The sequence below is a fragment of the Vulpes vulpes genome, chromosome 14 (genome assembly GCF_048418805.1).
Source record: "Vulpes vulpes isolate BD-2025 chromosome 14, VulVul3, whole genome shotgun sequence".
Lineage (NCBI taxonomy): Eukaryota > Metazoa > Chordata > Mammalia > Carnivora > Canidae > Vulpes > Vulpes vulpes.
This window is the reverse complement of record NC_132793.1, coordinates 133,826,382-133,849,211: the sequence shown is the minus strand read 5'-3', so window position 1 is coordinate 133,849,211 and position 22,830 is coordinate 133,826,382. Positions and strand designations below refer to the sequence as shown.

At 41.4% G+C, this 22,830-nt stretch overlaps 1 protein-coding gene across 4 annotated transcripts in view; it reads right to left on the bottom strand.

Moving 5' to 3' along the window:
- PPARGC1A (PPARG coactivator 1 alpha) overlaps positions 1–22,830 on the bottom strand; it is a 641,509-nt gene that overhangs the window by 506,212 nt on the left and 112,467 nt on the right. The gene's annotated exons all lie outside the window — the stretch shown is intronic.

Below are 22,830 nucleotides of genomic sequence, written 5' to 3'. Positions count from 1 at the left end.
CAATAGCAAAGAATCGAAATCACTGAATGTCTTTAGCCAGAGAGCCACATAATCTGATTTATATCTGAAGAATACTCTGGCTGGTATATGATGACTAATTTGTAGGGGATGTGGGTTTGATGCAATAAAGACCAATATGGACAGGCTTTTGCATTAGTCAAGGAAAGAGATAACGGTAGTAAAGAGGACAATATCGGGGATGGAGAAAAGTGAATTAATCCAAAGAATATGTTGCATTCTTTTAAAATTATTTTAAAACCAATAGGGTTTGTTGATGTATTGAATGGGGAAGAGTAGTGAGGGAACATGTATCAAGAGTGACTCTTAGTTAAACATCAAGGAGGATGGTATTCCAATTATTGAGAACAGGAAGGATGGAGGGATATCTTGCATGGAGAAACCAAAAAATCCATTTTAGGTATATTGTGTTTGAGCTATCTATTAGATACCCAAATGGAGATGATGAATAAGTTACTGGCTATTCACACTTGGAGCTTAAGAGTGTTCTGGGCTACAGTGGAAAGTGTGGCATTTGTAACATGGAGATGGTATTTGAAATCATGACTTGGAAAGATTCACTTCTAGTATGGCTGAAAATGCTCTATCAGATGGACCATTCCATAGATAACAACTATAAACTTTGGACAAAATACCAAAAACAACTCTATGAAGGCTCTGAAAGGTAAATAAAAGTAAAAAGATTCTGGAGAGGGATTGATAGTTGGAGAAAAAGATTATCACAGGGTGAGTTTCCCATTTTTATGGTTTTTAGCTTAGTTAGGAATAAAATCTGTCTTTCTGGCCTGAAAAATCAGAGGACAGCAAATCTCTGTGACCATGAACCACAACTACATGGGTCCAACTGCAAGCAGTACAGATAAAGATGAAATACCTGAACTGAGATTTCAGCCACTAACACCCAAGAAATAGCTTTCTGTCTGAGTTTAAGCAATTGCCTACTAAAACAAAAAATAACATTCTTTGAGGACTGTAACAGAATCCAAAATTTCCATGATATAAAATTCACAATGTCTGGAATACAATCTAAGATTATTCAACATATAAACAAAACAAAACAAAACTGGGCAAGTGTGACCCAGTAACAAAGAAAGACAACCAATGGAGACCAACCACAAGGTGACTCAGTTGTCAGAATTAACAGATCATGATTTTAGAGCAGCTATTAGAAAGCTACTCAATGTGGTAAAAGAAAACATACTTGTAAGAAATTAGAAGATAGGATATTTCCCAAGAAAAATAAATATTACTTCCCCCAAAAAAGTACCCAATGAAATTTCTAGAACTAAAAAATATAATGTCTGAAATTCTTTTAAAACAGAAATCTTTGGAGGAGCTTAACAGCAGAATAGAGATAACAGAGGAATGATTCAATGAGCTTGAATATAGATCAATAGATACTATGCTATCTGATGAACAGAGAATAAAGATTGAAAAAAAAATGTTCAGAGCCTCAGTGACCTATAGGACAATATCAAAAAGTGTAGCATATATATAATTAGAAGTGTTAGATAAGATCACCTAGGTGGACAGAGAAGGGGAGGAGGTCAAGGACTATGCCCTGGGGCACTGCAATATTCAGAGAGATCCATTGAAGAAAGAATCAACAAAGGAGATGGAGAAGAAACCATTTAATTTTCTTATTCATCAGAAAATCAACTTTGATGTTTTGCTTTTATCTTTGTCTTATTTCTACAATTCAGCCACCAGAAAAAGTGGGATTGGGAAGGTGCAAACTTTCATCTCCTACAAAAAATAAAGTTGCAACTTACTGACCCACTGTCAATACCTCTGTCTTTACTGTTAACTAGTACCTAACCAGCAGTACTGATGTACAATGATTTGTTAAAACACAAATTCATTTTCTTAAAAGCTTTTTTGTTTGTTTACACCTTCATCCCACAATGAAACTATGTATAACACGCTTCCAGGAATTCTATCATGAAAAGTTCCCTGAAAAAGAAAGATTCCAAACTTTAATCCATAATCAGAAAAAAAAAAAAACCACATCAGAATAAAAAATTAAAACAGTGGCAACAAAACAAACAACAACAACAACAACAAAACACCCAGAAAATCAGCAAGGTTCAGAAGCTTACTGAGACCAAAGAAAAAGATCTTTCAAAAAATTGAAATCCATTCCAGTGTGAGGCTTACAGAAGAATAAACTTTAGCAGGTGAGATATAAAGTGCAGATTAGAGAGGATTAAAAATGGTGTTTGAAAACAAACAGCCAATGATAACACAACAAATAATATTAAATTCTTTAAGTACATCAGAAATAAGACTGCTGCAGAGGGATCAGTGAATCGGCTAGACAAGCAGTGCACAAAGGAGATATTCAAAAGGATAAGGAGATTGCAGGGAAACTAAATAATGTATTTGCATCAGTTTTCACACTGGAGAATAAAGCAATGGAGAAAAGGGAGGGAAAACCTTATTATGTGAAAGAGAGGCCCCGCTCAGATTGAGACATCAAAGGGAACCATGAGTCAATGAAACAGCAAAGAAGGGCCGCCATGTTCCAGCCAAAGCAGGAGGCATTCACCAGAAAATCCAGAAGCTCAGAATGCCTGTAATCTCTGATTCCCTATAGCTTTATCATTTGCCATTTAAAAGGCTCCATACTGTGGTGAGCTGGAAAGCAAGTTACATTCTACTGTGGTTGAAAAATTTGCTCAGTTTCTATGGTAGAATGAGCTCCATACTGCAAAACATGCAGCCGGCATAACCCAACTGGCTGGATGACCAAAAGGCAAACATGAGCAGGAAGCTTTAACACAGCCCATCTGAGGATGTATGGAAATAGGAATTCTCATATGCCGCTCGTATACACTAGTGCAAACTGGTACTACCAGCTTTAGAGAATACTTGTAAACCTGGTAAAATTCAAAATGCGTATGACAAATAAATCCACCAGTTTCACTGCTAGGTGTCTATGCTACAGAAACTCTAGGAGAAACTGTAAAATTTTCCGTTGCAATAGGTGAAAAAATCAGTAACCACATAATCGTCCACAAATAGAGGAATGGATATACAAAATATGTTTATATAATGAAATGCAAAAAGAAGAGTTAAAAAAAAGGATTTTATTTTTAAGTAATCTCTACACCTCATGTGGGGCTCAAAATTTACACACCAGAGATCAAGAGTTGCTTATTTGCTCTACCAAATAAGCCAGCCAGGCACCCCCAAAAAGAAGTTTATAACTCCTAATTATCGAGATCCAGCTGTATCAACTTTCACAGGCTTCAAAATCATAACATTGAGTGAAAAAGAAGCAATTCAACAGAAAAATACAGTGTGGCAAAATCTATGTCAAAATTTTTAAATAACACCTAAAATAACAGAATACATTTTTTACAGATTCACACGTAGATAAATAAAAGAGTAAAAAAATACACAAGAGAGAAGACAAATTCATACTATGGGATGCCTCCAGAAGGATTGAGAGGGGCATGGAGCTAGAGATGGATTAAATATTTCACTTTTTCTGTGAAGATCTATTTCTTTAATTAAAAAAAAAAAGATTTGAGGTAAATATGACAAAATAGTAGCAATTATCCATTCTGTGTGGTGGTAATAGAGTTTCTGCTATAGTACTTCGTTTTCCTATTTGTTTTTAGTTTTTAAAAAATGTTCTTTCCATTACCTGGGGACAAAGCTTAACTGTATTAAATTGATTACTATTGAATGTACTGAGAGCTATTATTTACCCAAACTCAAAATTTGCCTTGGAAATCCAGAGTGGTGGCAGAAATAGTGTCTTAACCTAGATCATGAGAACACGGACAGCATGTCCTCAGTTCCTCAGGCTGCCTGCTTTCTATCATCCAGAAATCCATGAAGAATAACGGCTCTCGGTGCCTGGCTGGCTCCTACAGTAAAGCATGCAACTCTTGATCTCAGGGCCCTGGGTTCAGGCCCACATTACACATGGAGCCTATTTTAAAAAAAAAAAAGAAAAAAGAATACCAGCTCTTAAAGCATTCTGCCAAAGAAGTTTGATTCCATTTTATAGAACAAACAACTGAGACCTTGGATTTTAAGAAAAAAAATCAAGACAAACTAGAACAAAGGTCCCGGTCCTCTTATGTCAAGAAGCCCCTCTCCCTAGTGCTATCTTAATGTCTGGCATTACTCTTTTAATTGATTTCATAGGGTTAAGCCCAAAGACAACAAAACAGGTTACAACTTGCTTACTAATTCTAAACAGTGATAAATTCCTGAAGCCTAAAATTGGAAGGATGCTGAAGCCACTAAAGCCCATAGGAAAGAGTGTCATGATCGATTGGATTTGCACTGTCTGGCATGAGTACAGGGGTGAGGGGGGAGAGAAGAGTTGCAGATTCCAGGTTTAGCCACTTGAAGAAAATGACCTTCTTTGATAGGCAAAAACTAAAAACGCATGGTGTTTGATGGCATTAGGCTCCAAACATCTAAAGAATTCTATCCAAGGGGACAGGACAGCATTGCCTGCTAACTCTTCAAAAGTACACCCGGGATGTGAGCTACATCAATGAGCCGTATCTCCACTGACCAGTCCGCCCAGGCCAAGACTTCACAGGCCTGCATGTGATTCTCCACCAGGACCAGTTCTGCTGCATTCCCAGGAGACATTTAGCAATGCCTGGAGTCATTTCAGGGGTCACAACGAAGGACACACTACTGGCATCTAGTGGGTAGAGGCAATGCATACGGCTGCCCCCAAAGCAACTAGCCAGCCCCAAATGTCAATAGTGCCACAGTCGGGAAACTTCCCTGTAGTGCCGACCATTTGTAGGTTAGATTTCCAGGGCTTTCTTGGGTATTCGCAGCCAGTCCAAACTGGACCACAGGAGACAGATCTAGAGGTTTCATTCTAGACCTGCTCTTCAGAAAGGCCACTTCATATCCAAGGGCCTGGCCTCTGTGAAGAGCCACACGGCCAACATGGACCTAAGTACCCACAGAAGCTAGTCCGAGAGAGCGGCTTCTGAACCCAGCACCCCTCGTTCTGATTCTGCGGCTGGGGGCTCTGCTCTATTTGTCTCTTCTCGTGGATTTCAGGATGATTTTCAGGATCATTCTCCTCTGTCTTGGTCTAGCTGGAAGATGGCAATTTCTCCCGGTGCAAGGGACCTGCCCAAGTAATGCTGCATCTGTCAAGACCAAATGCATCTGCCACAGCGGGTTCTATCTCGGGTGGGCAGATACACCAGGGCTAAGGGGAGCCGGGTCCCTGGGCCAGACGAACCAACCCTATCGCTGTAGCTGCTGACTCAGCATAAGGTCCACGTCAGGATTCTAAACCACTTAGCACAAAGTCCAAATGTTATGCTTCCGATGGTTATTTAATGGGCTATAATTCCATAACCTGAAGTCCTATCACCTTCTTGAAGCAAAAATAAGAAGGTACGATTATACTGCTGGGGGGTTTTAGCCTGCAAGGGAACTCGTTCCTCAAACGCTCCCTTAAAAATACTCTTTAAAAGCCTCCATATGTCAGTTCTATACCAGTGTCTTCAAATCGGGCAGATCTGGCTCCAAGTCCCCCAGGGAAGAGGCGCGACCCCAAGTCCACAGCTGGTGCTGCCATTCCACTCGCACAAGGTCCTGCCTCTTACTTCCCCGAGCCTCTGTTTCATCTTCTGTGAAATGGGAATATCAATGCCCCATTAATGACCAGTTCTGAGAATTCAGTGAGAACCCATATGTCACGTACCTAGCACATTATCAGAACTCTAAAAATGGAAATTAATTTTTAATTGTTGCCTATAAGGGTAGGCATTCATTAAGCCACCACGACTTGAGCTAATTCAGTACAATTATGACTACAAACATCCCTACTGTTTCCACAGCCCTTCAGTGGAGCCCACGTTCATTTCCACTGTGTGGACATGTGGGAGGGAGAAAAAAAATTACTTCACTTTAATTCAGAAATAAAAACAAAAATAGGGACGCCTGGGTGGCTCAGCGATTGAGTGTCAGCCGTCAGCTCAAGGCGTGATCCTGGGGTCCTGGGATCGAGTCCCGCATCTGGCTCCCTGCAGGGAGCCTGCTTCTCCTCTGCCTGTGTCTTTGCCTCTCTCTGTGTCTCTCATTAATAAACAAAATCTTAAAAAATAAAATAAAATAAAAAAATAAAATAAAATAAAATAAAACAAAAGTATCCAAACTGTAAGTTATCTAAGCGCCCATGGTTTTATTTTTAGCCTAGCTGCCATCACAGGCAATCCTGCATTCTCCATTATACAGATGGGAAAAATGAGGCCTTAAGAGGGAAGGTAAAATAAGTCACGGGGATGAAAGGCACAGCAGAGAGAATATAGCTGATGGTACTGGAATAGTGCTACGTGGTCTCACACAGCAGCTACACTTGTGGTGAGTACTGCACAGCACACAGCTCGAATCACAATGTTGTATGCCTGAAACTAATGCAGCAAAGGTCACGAAATACTGTGTCAACTATATGTCAATAAAGATTTTTTAAATTTTTTTCTTTTTTTAAAGATGCATTTATTTTAAGGGGGGGAGATGCAGAGGGAGAGAGTCTTAAGCAGACTCCGCACTACATGTGAAGCCTGATGTGGAGCTCGATCCCACAGCCCTGAGATCCCACGACGTGAGCTGAAACCAAGAGTCAGACACACGACTGACTGAGCTACCCAGACACCCTCAAAACTTAAAAATTTTTCACACGAAAGACACTGCGGAGATCACTTCCTTAGATACATGTGATCGATTACTAGTTTTTAAGCCAGAGTCTAGTCCGTGACTCCCACCCAGAGCCCGCACCTGACTTGTATTTATTTGACCATTAAGGTATATAACTATATATATTTTTCCACCTAACTCTAAAGAATCCTGCATTCTTTTCATATGTTTCTTAGCCCTTAGGTCTACACAATCCTTATGGATATTAAACTTTCATCTAATTAAAAAAAAAAGTTAGGTAAGTAGCTTACCCACAGACACTCAGCTGGCTGGGGAGCATGCCACCTTTAACCATGGCTACTCATCCATCCATTCATTCATTCACTCACAAGCATTTACTGAATTCTAGCTATATTCTAACTCCATACTACGCACTGGGGATACAGAAGTCACTCATTCAGTAGGCAATGACTGAGTGCTGACTGTATGCCAGATACTGTGCTAGGCAGGGGCATTCAGCTGGGAATGGTGGCCAGTCTGGTGATCTGAAACCAACAGGTGCATAAAGGAATGCCAAGGGGCACCTGGGTGGCTCAGCAGTTGAGTGTCTGCCTTTGGCTCAGGGTGTGATCCTGGGGTCCTGGGATCGAGTCTTGCATCAGGCTCCCCATGGGGAGCCTGCTTCTCCCTCTGCCTATGTCTCTGCCTCTCTCTCGGTGTGTCTCTCATGAATAAATAAAATCTTTAAAAAAAACAAACAAAGGAGTGTCTAAGTGCTCCGGCTCCATGATAGAAATTTGGAGAAAGAACCAGGGAACCCCAAGGTAAGTAAAGTCCTGTTTGCTTTGGGGAATGACAGATGGACAGGGATGAAAGGACGGAGATCCAAAAAGGCTTCATAGCAGAGGTGACTTTGAAGAGGTCCAGTTTTAGGAGGACTTACGCAAAAGAGAGGGGACAGCCAACACCAAAAGGGAAGCGCTGTCCCTAAAAATGATGCAGTTAGACCGACTTTGTGGCATCTCACAGACAGAGAAACCAGTTGTTTGGCTGGATTTTTCACTTCAGAGCTCCAGACACTGACAAGCATCCATCTCTACCCAGCACAAGAAAGAATAAACTCCACAGACAGGCATTTTAAAGCAACTACCAAGGCGAATGTGCACTCTGGCCTGGTTTTTTGTTTGGGGGAATTGTGTGCTAAAAACAGCAGATAAAAAGGAATCTGTGGGCATAATTTATTTAGACTTTCTAAAGGCTGTTGAGAAGGTCTCCCTCATAGGAGGCTATTAAGGGCAGGCAGGCAAGTCTGTAACTACAGGGTGAAAGGTAAAGTTCTGTCGTGATTAAAGGCTTCTTAACTGAGAGGAAACAAAGCAGAGGAATAAATAGCCAATTCTCCACATGGGAAGCTAAAAATAATGGGCTGCTCAAAGATGAGTCCGGAGGCCAGTGTTGTGCTATCTATTTTTAATGATTTGTCAAATGAAGTAAACAGAAAAATGCAGGTAGCTAATGACAGGAGACCGCGTGGTGGATGAGAGAAAGCTCTGGGCTGGTCGGGTTGTAGGGAGCCTGGCCTGGCCTGAGCAGGTGAGAACATTTCTCAGGGCCCGCGTTTCTTTCTCTGTGACATGGTGAGACTGCACAACATATGGTTGAAGGGCTCTCAGGCTTTCTGGGAAGATGGTTAAAAGTCCCCAACTTTAAGGAAAATTAAACCCAGAAGGAAGAAAAAGAATTAACAAAATTCAACCATCCGTGATCAAAAAGAACACCAGAAAAGGCAAAGGAAACATCTTGTCCTGCTATTTTTGTGTGTCTTGATTGGTTCGAATAAATGATACCTTCTTCAGAGGGAGCTATCAGCATCCCCATGGACGGCATCATGAGAACACCTATTCTTAGTCTGGCATCATCAAAAGTGCCCTAACCTGTAAGCAGCATTTTCTTAAAAGCACGGAAAAATAAATATCCAAGTTTTATTAGTGCAGGGCCCAAATCAGCCTTATATCCTATTGTCTGAATAGCCTTTATTACATCAGACAACAAAGACTAGGTAAGCCGAGGGTATGTCGCTGAATCCTTTCTCTGGAGAAATCTGCAATCTGGTTGGTGAACTTACAAACACAAAAGAGATACCTAAGTATTGCTGGCGGGGCCACATTAATGACCCAGCCAACAAGGTTTGAAGAACTTCCCAGGTGAGATACGATATAAGAATCACCTTCAAGAGAAATACTATTTCTGTGGATGGGGAGGAACACGGAGGTCATTCTAGATTCCAAAATAATAATAATAATAATAATAATAATAATAATAATAATAATAATAAATCATTTGGGAGCAGAGAAGTGAGAAGAAGGGATCAGAAATGAAGTCATTCATTTGAGAAAAGACCTGGTGTGTCCTGAGATGAGAGTTTCTTCATTGTGAAAATGGAGTAGTGTCAGGAAAGATAAAAAGTACAAATGAAGTAATTAATAAATGAGGATTCATGAATATGCCAGATGGATACTCTTAGTTACCTCGTGCCACAATGCAAGACCAAGGAAACACTCCATGAAATTAAAGAGAGAAAAAAATAAATGGGCTGAGGAAGTGCTTTTAACACAACACAATTAGCTTTTGGGATTCACTGCTGTAGATACTATTTTCCCAAGTAGCTTAGTGAGCTTTATTTTTAATAGAATTATGTGTTCATACAAGTAACAGTTCTATCTGCACTTACGGCTAATGCTATTGATGCTCATAACTTAAGGCCGACACTTGGGGTCGAGGAGAAATTTTCTCCTCCCATTAAATTGCTGCAGAATGAGTTGAATGCACTGAAAAGGACTTTTCTTTAAAATATCTGTTTCTACCCACAGAAGTACCTCTGATTTCATAGTAATGTTTTTTTAGGGGGGGGGGGGGTACTTCTTCATGTCCGCTGCCCAAAAACTGGTTCATCAAAAAGAGAGACGGAGACTCTAAGAGTCATTGTGGACATGGGTGTGCCTCACATTATATAAGACAAGGCCCCCAGAAAATGCCACCATTAAGATGACGGAATCACGAACACCGAATCACAAGAGCACTAGAAGACACCATTGAGAGGTACACCAGAGCAGGTTTCTTTTCATTCATGGGGTAAACTGAAATTTCTAAATAGTGGATTTCCTTAGAAAATTTTCACTTGCTGTGAGCCACTGTCACAATCTCTCCTAAAGCTTCTTGAGGCATTTTGCTTCCTGAGGGTTTAAGCAATGTCTTCTAAAATTATCCTCTATCCTGTATTTTCTACATCACAAAAGGAAGGAAGGGAGAAGATGTTGCATCTTCTTTACTATTCTAAGATAAATAATAGAGTTTCTTCACAGTAAATAAATATCACACCATTTTTAATATGCCTCATGGATTCCATTCTGCTAGATTTCATTTATTTGGTCAAGTCCAAAGGAAAGTAACAAACTTGGCATTCAATATCGGTCATCACATACACACACTCCTTTCTCCCTTGCTTGTTGCCACACAGCAATGCATTGAAAATAAAAAACTTGGTTTTCACTCTTCTTGACATTTTCCAAATATACTTAGGTATCAGGAACTTGAAAATATTTTTGCCAGGTAATGAACATCCTTTGAAAGCCATGGGCATTCTTACAGGAAAACAGAGAGATAACGTAGTGATGCCCAAGCCAGTAAACAGGTGTCTCCTTTGCAAAAAAAAAAAAAAAAAAAAAAAGGCTCAGGGAAGCTCCTGAGAATATGTGTAAAGGCTTTCCATAAGAACAGCCTCTCAGTGTGTCATGGAGCTCATCCAGATTTATAGGTTTCAGCCAAGAGAAACACGCATAGACAAGGTAATAAACTTCGGCGTACCCGTTTGTTATTTTTGACAAAAAGTGCCCTTGTGCAAACAAGATCAGTAGCCAGAAAATGACCCCAAAGTGGGCCCCAATAGTCCTCTGAAATTACAATGCTATTCTGATAGTTTCCAGAAATCCACCTTCCTTATAAGGCCACAAAGATACCCAGGCCCTCATTTTCTTCACCTAGTCCCAGCCGTACTAGCGAAGAGTTGCCAAATGTAGGGCCTGACTCTTTGTGCAAGCCTGAATTACCTAAGCAAGCTCCGAAGAAGAGGAAATTCACTCCTCTGCTAAGTCATCATGTAAAGCTTCCAAAATAGAGGTGCCCTTCAAATTAAATTTGCTGGTGTCGATTCCCTCATCCTAAACGATACTGTGTAAGAAGGATCAAGTGATTAAAATGAAGCAAAAAGAAACAGAGGTCACCCAACACCTGGCTTTTAAAAACTAGGTAGATTCCAGGCCTCCGAATGCCTGGAAAAATAAACCGTATGACGCAACTATCAAACCCAAAGGCCTTCGAACTTGTGTCCCATTAAAATGTATAATCCTATAATGATGAAGCTGGCAGTCCCTCAATAGTTTGACTCATTTCCCTGCTAAATATAACTGAAGACAAGTTTTCCACTAGGAGCTACTGTATTATTTTCTCCCGAGTGGAAATGAGAAACTCATCTTAATATGTAAAGAAATCAAGGCAAAGAGAACGATACAAGTATTTCCCTGACTTTCATTTCTTCGCAGCAATACCCTGTTGGAACCACTTTTCCAGAACCCAGAGAGGCACCAATAGAGACGTTCATGGAGGGAGAGGGAAATATTTGTCAGAAGCTGCACAATGCAAAACTCACCATCTATCTGCTACACAACCTGACGGAAATGATTTAGTCGTAATGTACGATGATGGACTTTGGTGTGTATTGTTCAGCTCTGCAAAGGCCACCGCCGAGGAGACCAGTATTTCTACTGACTGCTATTTCTCTCCGATTCAAATGAAAAGAGACTTAAGAACAGACAACACCCAGCAGGATGCCTATTAGAATTCTTTGTAAGGACTCCACTTGTGAGGAGCAACTCTGGACTTGTCCGTGAAAGAGAAATAATCGGCCTCTGACCAAGGTGCTCAAATCAGAAACCTCGTCGGCTGCTGGGAACTGTTTTTCCTTCTAAAATAGATCATGGATTAGTGGAGAACACTGACCTAATAGAAGAATCAACCGTTTTTAGAACATAGCTGCCCCGGGAAGACTTGAAAAGAATTATCCCAACTACAATGCCATAGAATTCGTTACCCGCTGACTTAAAATCAGCTCCTATCCATCTGCTCTCATGCAGAATTTCCTGATTATAGTCCCCACTCATTTTGTCCACATACCAAATCTGAAAAAGATTCTCAGAGTCAGTGACTTTCGAGCTAGCTTCACTGGTGGCCGGGGTACAAAATTATTTTCTCCCCTCCGACGAAGTGTATTTAAAAATACATCTTTGGGGTGAGAGATGCATCTGGAAAATGATGCTTGAGTTGTAGCTTTGCTACAATGGAGAAGCAGAAAATAATCAAACTGTAGGTTTTCCTCTTGACAACCCTGAAGGCTCATCTGGTAACACTTCAGACACTTTATTCCCAGCTGAGTTGTTCCTATATGTCATTTTTAACTTCACTTTTTTTTTTTTTTTTGGAGGGAGAAAAGTATCTCTTGGATGCATGTGTATCAGCCTGTGAGTGTATGTGCGAGAATAATACTAAAGTGGTATGTAGCTGCTACAGACAGTAGTGTGCTGGAACTGCCTTGTATTGGCTTTGTGAGAGTGGATTATTAAATTTGCAAGAATTCTGCAAGCCAATTGACATCACACTGGTGGCCTGAAATTAAGTGTGCTGGGAGTATTTACATCACATAAATCAGCATGCACTATGAGTCAGGGCTCATGATTTTTTCCGGAGGGGGGGGGCAGTTAAACATGGACCAGCCTACCGCTGGCTACTGCTATACCAGGTGTTCACACAGGCATCCATCCTGATTGGCCGAGAGGTCCATTTTGACTGGTCACGTGCAACATTTGGAGTATCACCTTCATACGTATGTAACCAAATAATGGGGTTGCAATGTCTACGTTTTCTTCAAATGTAATAACTGAAAAGTAGTACAGACTATCATATCCATCCATCATTCATCCATCATCGGAAACACACGTCCCTTTTTTAAATTTGTTTTTCTTTTTTCTTTTCTTTCTTTTTTTCTTTTCTTTTTATTTATTTATTTTTATTTATTTATTTTTTTTTTTTTTTGAGCATGTGGTTGGACCTCAGGTACTCTGATGAATAAATTCTACAGCCCCACTGCTGGTAGATCCCAAACAGATCATTTGGGAAGGAAGAAACCATGCTGGGCCTCAGAGAAAAACAAAATGAGTCAGTTCCCACTGCTGCCTTTGGCCAGCCCAAACCCTGAAGTCATACAGCACGGGGGAGATTTTCCAGTCAAAGGATGGTAGGATGGAGCCACTTATCTGCTCAAGCACATCTAAAGATAAATGATGGCAGGCTGCTGACAACACTGAAGGCTACCCCTCCCCACAAAATGGAAATTAGCAGGCCCCCAAATCAGGGCATTAAAACAAAGATCCGCCAACATGTGATTTTAGTAAACAGAGTAATTTAGGCTTTGGGAGAGCATGAAAATTCTGTCAGGATTATAATGTCTTCTACCACAGACCTTAATTTCTTCTGTCATGGAGAATATGATTAGGCTCAGTCCCATTTGATTGTAGGGAATGTCAGTTCCCATTAACAAAAGAAAAGAGGCACCAGGAAACATGTTTCACATTTTTAACCCCTTTGGGCAGGGAAGACTTTCTTATAGCCCCAATTTCTCATCCGAAATACTTAAAGCATTTAAACCCCACCTACCAGGTTGTTACAGTTTACCGACTAAAATCACCTCTCCTCCTATGGGAGGCTATTTCTCTTTCAATGTTGGCACCAAAAAAAGTGAAGGCCGTGTGTATTTTTTGCTTTGTTTTGTAGCTTGAGGGATTTTTTTCCCATACCACCCATTCCCAAATCTAAGAGAAATCCTGCTCCTCACATGAATGGATCTTGTTTTAAATGGTCCGATTCTTTGATGACAGTGTGGGGACGGCGGGGGGTGGGGGCGGTGGCACGTAATGTCCTCTTTGGCTGTGTGCATTGCTTGGCCATTCAGCCCATGAACTAGGGAGTGCAGGTGGTTTTCACAGGCGCCAGGAAATTACAGTTCCAGACCCAAACCTGTATCAGTAAACACCACCACCTCGGACTGGCCTCTTCAATTCCGTTGAACCCCTCTGCAGTTCAAACAGGGCGCCTGGGTCAGCCTGCAAGCTTAGCAGACACACCTGACCCTGGCTGCCCAGCAAACAGTTTATGTTGGGGAGCAATCTAGAGATTTCCTAAGATAAGGATGCTATTACAGGCTGACAAATGTGGAAAGGAGCAGAGTGGGCAGCTTTTGTCCAGACTGACCCAGGGTGAGAATGCTAGGATTATTGCTGATTGGGGATAAATGGCAACCGGTGATTTATTTGTTCAAGTGAAACCAGCCAAGTTCATCCCTCAACACCATCTCCCATCTCTTTAAGATTTTTTTTCTTCTTCTTCAGGCAAAAAGACTTAGCAGTTTTGGGAACTCTTCAAATACCACTATTCCAGTGAACCTCATTACCCTCAGGATAAAATCTGCAATCTTTAACTAGCTTTCGAGGCCCTGCCTGATGGGGTCCCACCTGCCTACCTGCTCCAGCTCCTGCCACAACCTATGCTCTCATCCACAAGGGCCACCACTCAGGTTCTGAGTGCCCGGACTCCTCTCTACCTGCAGCCTTTTCTTGTGCTGGGCCCTCCTCCTGGGGCTCTTTGCCTCATAAGTCCTCCTCATTCTTCTTGGTCCGGGTTGAATGTCATCTGCAGAGACTTGGGTAGGTTCCCCATTATGACCTCCTGGGGCCCTATGTATTCATTCCTCACAGTTCTTAGCACAATCACAAATAATTAACAATTGGTAATTATTGCTTTAAAAGTTTGTTCCCCCACTGGCAAGGGACCATGTCCGTCCTATCCACCTAGCACTGTTCAATGCCAAGCTTGAGGTTTGAATGCTCGCCAAGGTCAAATGAACGAATGAAGTAGGTGTGCAACAGGTGTTGACTGCCTCTGAGAGAACCTAACAAAGCAAAACCAATAGAACAAAATCTTCATTTTAGATGTACACACGCTAGGGAATGAGTTATCTCCCCAATTCCCCCCTCCCTCACCATTCCAACACAAGGATTTTAGATGACCCCGCCATCCCATCAGGGTTGTCCTATCAAATTTCCTGCCTAGCTTTCAAGACCTTCCCTTATCGCCGTCATCATAATAGTTAACATTATTGAAAATGTTCTGTGTTCCATGCACATTGATGAGTGTTCTCTGCTAACCTATTAAATCCTTACCACAACCTATAAAATAGTGTGGCAGATTAAAACTGGCCACAGATGTATGAATTCTTTTACATTCCTTCCATTGCAAGGTGGGGTCTTTGCCCCCTCACCTTCTCTCTAAGCTGACATGTGACAGTTTTGACAACTGAGTACACCAGAAATGACATCACGCACGTTTTCATTTCTGTCTCGGAATGTTCGCCTTGGGGGAAGCCAGCTGTCATGTGAGAAGTCTGATTTCCCTGAGACTGCCATGCAGTCTTGGGAGAAAGCCCACACCGGTCACACAGAGAGGCTCTGAGGAGAGAATGTCCCGCCAGCCTCCAGCTGTTGCATCCATCCCAGCACAGGAGCCAGACATGCCAGTGAAGGTGCTGTCTTGCACATGCAGCCCAGTCAAGCCTTCAGTTGACTCCAGCCCCAGCCAAGATCTGATCGCAACCACATGAGAAGCCCCATGCGATGCCACTCAGCTGATCCCAGTTGCCCACAAATTGTGAGAGTATAATAAATTGATGTCCTCAGCCACTAGCTTTTGGGGAGGACTGCTAGGCGGTGATAACCAGCACACATAGACGCTGTTAGGACCCTTACTTTACAAATGAGGAATCGGAAACACGGAAAGCCCCCACCCACATGGTTGGTAAAGGGTGGAGTTGGGGCACCCAGGCAGCCTGACTTCAGGACCCAGGCCCTCACCTTCCATGTCACCACACCACTCAGCAACAGGCCACCTTCTCCACTTCACTCCTAGGTATAGTAGCTCCAGTCCCTTTCTCCCACCCATCCATCTAATGCCTTACCTCTGTCACGATCCCCTCTCATAATCCACCGATGCCCCCTCCTTAATGCATCTATGGATAGGCTTATAGTCTTGCCTTTCATCATTCCGGTACACATGATGCTACATCCTACCTTCTTGAAGACTGAGACCAAATATTTTATCTTCTCCTACACTTCAGCAGAGCCTTGTGCATCTCCACACCTCCCAGCCATGGTGCTGGGCTTTCAACAAATACCTTCTTCAGCCACACTGGCCAAGCCCATCCCCTTGCATCCACATTCATCGTTCCCTTTTCCTGGAATGTTCTTCCTTAGCTGTCAGCTGATCTCAGCTCATATCTCCCCTCTTCCAACAGGCTTCCCCTGAGTGCTCTATATCTAAACAATCCCCTGATCCCCATTCCTAGACCATCATTCACCATCTCCTGACCATGCATAATATATAAATCTATATACAAAGATTTTATTTATTTGAGAGAGAGAGAGAGAAAGAGCATGAGCAGGGGGAAGGGCAAACAGAGAAGATGACTCCCCACTGAGCAGAGAGCCCAACACAGGGCTTGATCCCAGGACCCCCGGATCATGACCTGAGCCGAAGGGAGATGCTTAAACAACTGAGCCACGCAGACACTCCACCCTGCATTGTATTATTTAATAACTTGTTTTTTTCATTTCTTTACCCAGGAAACAAGTTCTACAAGGACAGTCAATTTACCTATCTTACTTTCTGTTCATCCCAGTTCCTAGGACAGTTTCTGGCCTTTAGTATCTTCTTGAAAACTATTTGCTAAATAAATGAATGAATATTTATTTGTTTACTAAATCTTCACTTCATAAAAAGCTCCATCACAGAGCAGGCTTCCTAATGTATATAAAGCATTTTTCTCTAACGCGTCACTTGCATCTCTATTATAATGTACAACCTTCCATTTCTCATGGAAAAACAGGTATGCTTGGCCTTAAGGTAAACTCTCTATTTAGCCAGTTGTCAATGCTGGGCAATAGTTCACATGTTGGTTTGTTGTCCAAAGCACCACTTACCACCTCCCTTTATGGCTGAGATTGGCTTTAAAGCTAATTCTCAGAGGTATTTCTAGGATGATCCCAAGGAGAGAGGGAGGTTGAGCAAACCTACTTCATAGCACTTAATGCATTAATAAAAGACCACAAAGCTATAGATGATGAAATGACAATATAAAATCCAATGGGGGTCAGTTTTGCTCACTACTATAAACACAGAGGTTCAACCCAGTATCTAGAACCTTCAATTAACATTTGTTGAATGAATGAAACATCTTTACCTTGGTATTATCACTTAGCACTTACCACTTTTCTTTCTTTTTTTTTTTTTTTTTAAGAAAGAGAGAGAGTATGCAACCAGATAGAGAGAAGCAAAGGGGAGGAAGAAAGAGAATCCTAAGCAGGCTCCACGCTCAGTGTGATGCCTGATGTGGGGCTCGATCTCACAGTTCTGAGATTGTGACCTGAGCCAAAATAAAGAGTCAGACACTCAACTGACTGAGCCACCCAGAAGGCCGCACTTTTCACACATCATTTCAATATGGACAAGAACCCAGAGCACACCTCTTATTTTGTGAATATGAAACTTACCAAAACTAGTAGCTAAAGAGTTGTAAAATCATTTATACTAATTGGTGCAAGGCAAAACCAAAATATAAAAGAACATCAATGCTCCCCAAAATGCATAATGTGCAAATGCTGAAGTCTATAAAGGGAAGTCCATTGGCTGAGGGGGTTAGTAGATGTGACATTCCTTAATATCAATTTCCTCAAGTGGAAACTTGAGAAATGTTCTGTTTCGCTGAGGCTCAGTCCCCTCATCTGTACACTGAGGACAATCTCTGGCCTACCAACCAGAAATATTCATAAAGAGCTTAAAATAAAATAATAGATAAGTAAACACTACAGAGGCCTAAAGGTGTGGTAGGGGGGCATTGGGGTGGCTCAGCGGTTGCACGTCTGCCTTTGGTTCAGAGCATCATCCTGGAGTCCTGGGATCAAGTCCTGTGTCAGGCTCCCCGTGGGGAACCTACTTCTCCCTCTACCTGTGTCTCTGCCTTTCTCTGTGGGTCTCTCATGAATAAATGAATAAAATCTTGTTTTAAAAAAACTGTGGTAAGACTATGAGATAATTGGCTTTCCATCTTTCTTTCATTTCAAAGATTTAAAATACATTTGAAATGTTAAAAATCAATTAAATATATTTTTTACCATCTCTAAGTTTTGTGATGCATCCACAAATGACTGACATGTTTGTTCCAATGTTCCATCTGCAATATTGTTCTTTTTACCATGTTATAGTTCTTCACCAATATTTTGATTCTGTTCTCCCCATTTTTAAGCAAAGGATCTCATGCTGTGGAGAGCTTCTCAATCTTACCAGAGGCAGAGGATGAGTTAGAATAGCCAAACAAGAATCAAAACTCTTGAGCATCTAATCTATGAATCATATTGTAGAGCCATGGGGCCTACAAAATAGTCACCAGGAGAGAAGTCAGTACAAAAGTAACTGGCCTGATGGTGGTCAAATGGGGTGGGGGGGGCACAGACAGAGGCATCGGAATCACCTGGAGAGCTTGTCAAAACACAGATTGTTGTACTTCACCCCCAGAGTTTCTGATTCAGGAGATCTGAGATGGGGCCCAGGGTTCTGCATTACTAACAAGTTCCCAGGTGATGCTGATGCCACTGGTCTAAGGACCACACTGTGAGCCAAGAGTTCCACCTTCTCATATGTCAGTTCTTTTGATTCTCCCCTCACCCAAGAACTCTGTAAGGTAGGTATTATTATACCCATTTTATATATTGGGAAACTGAGGCCCAAAGTATAAGCTTGCTCTAATTCCACCTTGCTGATCAACCAAATCAGAGTAGCCTCAGAAGGTCAATTAACCCCTCTGTGGCCCCCCTTTTTTTTCCAATTAGTGAAAAAATATTGTCAGATTCTAATGAGGATTAAAAGGACACAACGTCTAAGAAGTGCTCGGCAATGTCCAAAGCAGCCCCTAAAAGCCCATCTACGACAGGATTTAACATGCCAGAGAAGTACTAAGGTCGAATTCCAGGAATCGCACTTAGCCCGCACTCGTACTTTTGTCATTTTTCTAGTTGCGTGGAAAATTTCTAACCACCATCCAAGCATTACTAACCCCAAGTTTTGTGATTTTGCTTTTTTTTTTTTTTAATTACTGACTTTGTTTTTCCAAGAAATTCTCTTCTGTGCTGCAGTGGGTGTGGGGAGGGCAGTTATAGGCAAGTGGTTAGTTATTAACAAATTGAACACTTCTTTTCTAAGACACTTGTTACCTGAATAGACAGTGTTCCCTATGTTGTTACACACAGTTATGTTGGATACTGGTGCGAGCCTATCCTCCTTTTGTGTAAGCTTTTCTGATTTGGCTTTCAGAGGATTCAAGGCATTTTGATTTCTATATTTAGAAACCCAGGGCTTTTTGGTATGCTACAAATCATGCCGAGACAAGACTAATTGTAAGCACTTGTACTTAAAAATTAGTTTCAAGAATAAGAACCTTCAGAGGTTTCCATATTGTATTCCACTAGAGTATCATTAAGGGAAGCAATTACTTATCAGGATATACTCAAAACAACTTTATTGCATTCGGAGGAAATAATGGGAGTTGTCTGTCTAAATTACTAGGCAGGGGCCCTGGAAATCACTTAGCATAATTCTTGGCATAAGGTAGGCAGTCAATAAATGGAGCAGGGAGTCAGGTAAATGACCACCTAGTAAGTGTTAGGTGTTTGCACATATTATGCCATTTGGTCTTCATTCATAATAACCCTGAACGAGGTACGACCATCTTCATTTACAGATGAGGAAACAGAGACCCATAAAAGTTAAGTGACGTTTGCTAGATCATTAGGTAAGTAGGTGAGTCAAGATGCCAGCCCACAGGTGCTTGATGCCAAAAGCAATTTTCTTTCACTGCGCTAAGCCGTCTCTCCCTCGCTTCTTTCTTTCTTTCCTTTGTGTCTTCCCTCCTCTGCCGCGTTCCTTTCACAGATACCAGAAGTCTCTGTAAATGCCAGCCAGTGACAAATGCTAACGAGGTCGTCCCATCTTACGGATCGGTTCATAGTAGGACAAAGTGATCCCTCAAAGCCACCTCTGAAAGGTCTCAGAATAAAATATGGAATGCATTCCTGAATCCTATCCCTCAGTACTGAGCTATAAGCACTGGGGTACATTTCAGAGGATCCTTTATTTAGGAAAACAAAGTGTTTGTGTGTAGACAACAGTCACACGACAGTCCATCACCCGGGGCTGAGATTCCCAGCACAGTGTGAACCAGCTGCTCAAGATGACAGAGATACATGGAAGGGAAAAATGGTCTTGCTTCCCATTTGAATTACAAATGCTTCCTGGAGACAAGTCAGGTGGATGTACCCATTTGTTTATTGCCTAATGATACCACTGCTAAAGAAAAATAAGTAAATAAGTAAAAGTGAAGCATCTTGATTTATTATTTCATCAGAATATAACGGAGGCCCAGAGCAATAAAGCGAACTAATTACGGGCTTTCTTTACATTCCCCCCAAACACCAGTTGTCTTTCTCTTCAACTTCTTTTTTTTTTTCCCCATTCCTAGGTCTCCATACCTAATTTTTTCTGTTTTCCACATCCTCCCTTGCAATCCTTCTTTTTGTTCCTCTTGTCAAAGACTCTCTTGTCCCTCATCTCCAGAGCACCTCCTCCCTGATATTTTGTGCCTGGTTCCAACAGCAGATACCACAGTGGTGGCACTTCCACCTCTGTGATGGCAAGAGGTTCGTGCCACTGTGTTACTTCGGATGTACTGATCCATCAGCCTCTTCTCCTCCTGGAAAGGGATGGGGATGATGCCAGTGGAATATTTCTTCCTGAAATGCATACTGAAAATTGTGCTCCATGTCTCTTTTGAAATGGATTTTGAAAATGGGATTTTTTTCCAGACTTTTTTTTTTCTGATTGCAAGAGTAATGAATATTTATAGAAGATACAGGAAAATATAAAAGAAAAAACTAATTCCCCATTATTATTGCAGTATGGAAGTGGTTACTCTTAAATATGCATGGGTTGTATGCCTGTGTTTTAGCATATATCATAAATTTGCATGTATCACTAATTTTACATATATACATTGTCCATGGTATTACCATTCTCATCAACACCATTTCAATGGCCGTATCTTATTCCAATGTGTGATTATACTAAAATACACCGAATCATACTCCTTTGGTAACTAGTTGGCTTTTTTTTTTTCAATTTTTTGCCATTATAAATAATGCTACCATGAACAACTTTGTGCAAAAAGTTCATTCTGCAATTTTCAATTATTTCCTTAGAAAATTATTCCAAACATAAAACCGTCAGATCAAGGTTATGAGCACTTTAAGGTTCTTTATATTGTTAAATTGCATTCCAAAAAGTGTGTGCTCTCTACAAATCCCTTACTAAGCAAAGAACCTTTATATAAACTTTATTAAAAAGTTTTCCAAAGCAAATAATCACCTCCTGATTTGTCATTTGTGAAAAGGCCAGAAAAATTGAGGTCCTTCTTTCTACCCTGATCCTCACCACTGTGCCTCCCTGTACCACCTACAGGGGGCCCGATAGCTTAGGCCCTCTTTGTTTTGTCCCTCTTTTTTGCAAGACAAGAACTAAAGCTATTCTCTCATTCATTCATCCAACCTAGAGTGGAACAGTCGCTGAGAAATTATTTGCCAGGCCCCATGGCAGGTGGTGAGGATCTAAGGATGAGTAGGACACTGTCTGTAACCTACAGGAACAATGGTGTTGTGGGGTGGACAGATAAGTACATGACAGCACCAGAAGGCAAGAACTCCACAGAGGGAGGCCTGCTACAAGGATCCATCAGCCCAAATAAAGCTCTCCAAGACTTGAGCTCCAACTTCCCAGTTCTAGCTGGGATGACAGAGAGGTGCCTTCCCCTCGAACGCCCTGACATCCATGCAACTTCCCTTGCTTTGTCCTGCAAGGGGTGGCTTCACTCCTTAGCTCTCTTATCACGCGGTGTGGGCTTTCCTTTCCTCTTGAGCCTGGTACACCTGACATTCCCGGAGATTCATCATTCAGGCATAAATTTGTTCACACTGCCAGAAAATTGATGGAATTATAAAAGGATCAAAGATAACTCTCAGTGTCCCAGGTTCTTTGTCTCCAAATCAAGATCAGAAATGATAGTGTGCAAGCCCCTGTGTGGGGCTTGTGGTGTAAAATCCTGCAAGCTACTGCACCACACCACCGGCACTTAGCACTATTAGAATGGAAAAGTGAGGGTTTGGTTCCAATGGAAAAAAGCAGGCACTTGTGGCCTCTTTCAATGAAAAAGAAATACAAGAAGTATTTTAATGATGTTTTTTAATCATTTCCTCAGAGTGCACAGTGAGAATATATCTGCTGGAAAATGAAAAAGAACACAACATCAATTTAGTGCAGAAAACCACTCTAACACCTAAGGGTCTGGTCTCACATTTTTCATTAATTCCAGGCTGATAACTTTCAACATTAGGCCTTGGTGCTTCATCCAACTCCAGCTTCCTAGAAGCACACGAGCAAATCAAAATGTCTTTAGGTTTGCCAAGAAGTCTTCTAAATATGGGACACCAACTCTGGTTTCAAGTCATTTTTTGCTGTCCCAATTCTACTCTCAACTATATATTTCCCATTAGAAACTTCCATCCATCAACCCTGTGAGTTTTCTCACGAAATTATAGGTACTGAAGACTCATCTTCCTAAGTGATCACAACAAAGATGGTTTCAAACACAGCTTGTCAACGAAAGTACAAAGCTATTTAGAAAAAAAGAGAGAGCCAACAGCTTAATTCCAAAGATGCCACTTGGATCGTTTCTGCCCTTCCCATGAGAATCTTCAATGCCTTTCGCTGTTTACATAATTCAACCCAGTACTTTTAATTTTTTTCTGACTGTCATAAAAAATATAGACAACATAAAATGTGCCATTGTAACCATGTTAAAGTGTGCAGTTCAGTGGCATTAAGCATATTGCCATTGCTGTACAGCCATCACTGCTA